The sequence below is a fragment of the Trichechus manatus genome, unplaced genomic scaffold (assembly GCF_000243295.1).
Source record: "Trichechus manatus latirostris isolate Lorelei unplaced genomic scaffold, TriManLat1.0 scaffold00022, whole genome shotgun sequence".
NCBI classification, from domain to species: Eukaryota; Metazoa; Chordata; class Mammalia; order Sirenia; family Trichechidae; genus Trichechus; species Trichechus manatus.
In genome coordinates this window covers 11119749-11123346 of record NW_004443958.1, presented here as the reverse complement: position 1 = coordinate 11123346, position 3598 = coordinate 11119749, and positions in this window count along the sequence as shown.

The following is a 3598-nucleotide window of genomic DNA, read 5'->3' as shown; positions in this document are numbered from 1 at the left end:
TATATATAGAGAGAGAGAGAGAGAGAAAGCCCTGGTAGCACAGTAGTTAAGAGCCTGGCTGCTAACTGAAAGGATGGCGGTTTGAACCCACCAGCTGCAGGAGAAAGATATGAGGAGGAGAGGAGAGAGTGGATGTTTTTAATGATATGAAAAATATACTTCCAACTGCGGCGGGTTTATATATATTTACATGTAGTCCCTGGCTTAAGCTCGAGTTACAATGAACCGCGCTTACCACCGTCCATTTTTTTGTGAGTGTAGCTTATCGTTATTAATATGTACTATATACAATGTTGCAGCATGTAATTTGCAGATGTTATCATTTTCAGATGTTCAGTAACAGATGTTCAATTTTATGATTTACTATTCAAAACAGTCCCATATAGATTTAGTTTTCTGAACTAAATCAGGGGCTTCAGTTGCTTGAAAACATGGACCCAAACGCTGATCACTGTGCTGAAGTCAATAGGCAGATTCGGGAAGCAGTGAGATGTTAATGAGAAACATATGAAGGAAGAAAGAAAAGGACCATACAGACAACTCTCACTAATTTTCTGATTAGAAGCACCATCCCCATTCCCAGGGACAATCCAGATGATCCAGAACCTTCCACAAGTGGACTTATTACCGAAACTGACAAAATGCCAACGTCATCCAACTCTTCGTCATTGTCAGACTAAATTTTTATGATTTATGTATTTTTTTATGTATGTATTATATCTGTAGTTTATTTGTAATATTTCAAACCCCCAAAGCAAATAAAGATTGGATTTATAAATATACTGTAATAAAAGGCAATAATAATGAAAAGTAATACAAAAATAAGGTATCTGACTTACTCAGAACCGACTTACGACAGAGTGGTCAGAACAGAACCTTGTCGTAAGTCGGGGACTATCTACATCTATGTCTATATCCACATCCATATCCGTGTCTATATCTATGTATCATCTATATCTATATCCATATTCAGCCTCTAGTTTTGTCCACTGACAGTGACACCCCAACAGCAGGGTGCACACTGAGAAATAGCTGCTGTCAGGTTTGGGGCTGGAAAAGTACAAAATGATCCTAGAACACCTGTAGCCAGAAAGCAAGAAAGTGCTCAAAGAATGATGAGGATGTGTTAAAAAGACACAGGAGCCAGCTTGACAGGGCTCCCACGGGCCAAGCCCTCGATAATCCGAGCATCAAAACAATGATAATAAAGGATTATAAGGCATTAAATAAAATAAGAAACCATGAGGTCATGCAGATATAAGTAAATGAATATATTGAAAGTTTGAGGAGGAATGGGATATTTACATAATTTCCGAGAAACTCTCCATAAAGTAATAATTATAAAGGGGGAAACAAGAAACTTCGCAACGGAGAAGCCTATGAAGCACCACCTTAACCAAGTGGTCAAGGTGGACCTCATCAGTGAAAGACAAATTGAAGTCTTGAGCCACCTGATAGGAGCAATGAGAAGACCACAGCATCACTTCTATGATATTTCTGTCAACGATGTATAACCTGAATCTGATTACAAGGAAGCATCAGACATTCTGCAAAGTAAAACCAAAAACCCATTTTCACTGGGTCGATTCCGACTCATAGTGACCCTATAGGACTGAGTAGAACTGCCCCATAGGGTTTCCAAGGCTGTAATCTTTACATAAGCAGACTGCCACATCTTTCTCCCGAGGAGTGGCTGGTGGATTCCAACCACCGACCTTTCAGTTAGCAGCTGAGTGCTTAATTGCTGCATCACCACGACTCTTTTCTACAAAGTAAGTGCCCTGTAATCTCAAAAGTACTAAGGTCATGAAAACTGAGGAACGTCTTCAGAACTGTCCAGACTGAAGGCAACTAAAGAGACCTGATAAATAAATGCGACATGTGATTCTGGATTCTTTTGTTATAAAAGACATATTGCGACCACTGAGCTGTACATGTGAAGATTGTGGAATCAAATATTTTGTTACATACTGTATTTCACGCAAATAACGCTCACCGTCTGCGTTTGTTTGCCGGCCAGGCCCCCTGTATTTTTGTAAGTGCCTATGCTAGTTTTTTTTTTTTTTTAAACAGCAAAATGTGGAAGAGGATTGGCATGGCGGCCCTTGTGAGGGTGCCTCTTTGGGGGAGGGCACAGCTGGTAGTATGTATTTACCCCACACACTCAAACAAAGACATATTGGGACAGTTGGCAAAACCTGCACGGGGTCTGAAGATTAAATGGTAGTCATTTATCACCACTAATTTCCTGATTTTGGAGGTTGAATTTTGGTTTGTCCTTGCTTGTAGGAAACACACTAAAAATGTTCAGGGGTGATGGCATTGGGTTGGCAGCATATCCTTCATGGTTCAGAAGAAAGTTCTTTGTGCTGTGTTTGCAATGTTTCAATAAGCTTTTGATTATTTTTCTTTTTAAATGTTTTTTAAGTGACCCCATGATAAAAACAATCAAATCCAGAATATGAGGCATTCTGCAAGACAACTAGGTGGGGCCATACCCCGGGGAGTAGAGGGAAGTGGACGCCCCGTTACATAGACACCGCATGCGACCGTAGTCCTCTAGTGCTTTTGCCGTTGGGGAAACCGAGGCATAGGGAGATTAAGTAAATTCCTTATGGGGCCAGCCGCAGAGCCTAGATTGGGTTTGTCTCTAAAGCCCTGGCTCGTAACCAGCACCAGATTCTGTAATTGCTGGTTTAAGCGAGAATCTCCTCCTTTAGGCTATGAGCAGTTTGGGAGGTGGGGGCAAGCAAGGCATAACTCAGCATCTTCACACACCCCCAGTGCCTCTCACTGTTAGCAACTGGCACATGGATGCACTCAATCTACGCATGTTAGGTGAAAATGGCTACGAGCTCCCCGAGGCAGAGAGAGACCAGTTTACACAGCCAGAACGTGCACAAATAGAATTTCAGATTCTGACTTGTCTCTGGGCAGCCAGGGGCTGGGAGCCTGGGTTTTTGGCCCAGGGACCTGGAGGAGCTGGGTGCCTGTTTAACCTTAAGGAGCAACAACCCCCGCCCTCGCCCCCACTTTCCATCAAGGCCTGAAGCAGCATGGAAATTACACAGAGTCATTACCCAGTGACCTGAGAAGTGCAATTATGTTGAAAATTAGTTGGCATAATTAATTAGACGGGTAAATAGCTCCCTGTCAACACCAATCAATCTATTTTGCATGAAATCAGCTCCGCAGAGGCAGGCCAAGGAGCTCTTGCAGCTGCTGCTTTTGCTGGCAGGCGAGGGATGGGGTGGGAACAGGAACAGGCCCGGGTGTCCAGCCAGGGACCCTAACTAACTGCACCCCCAGCTCCTTACACATGGGAGCAGGAAGCCAGGGTCTCTGGTGGCAGCCAACCTTTTACAGCCCTGTGCTCGGGGCGAGGCTGCTCACTTCCATGGTCACAGGCTGCCTCTCCCAGGCAGTCCTCAGTGATTTCATCTTCAGCACACAGCAAAAACCACTGCTTCATTCTCAGCGGCCCACAGCTGCAAAACCCCATACTCTCTTAAATTTCCTACTTTAGACTTTCTGCTCCATTGCTCGGGATTTCTGATCTATGTAAACGCCATGGGAGTGCCCATTTTTTTGTCGGTAA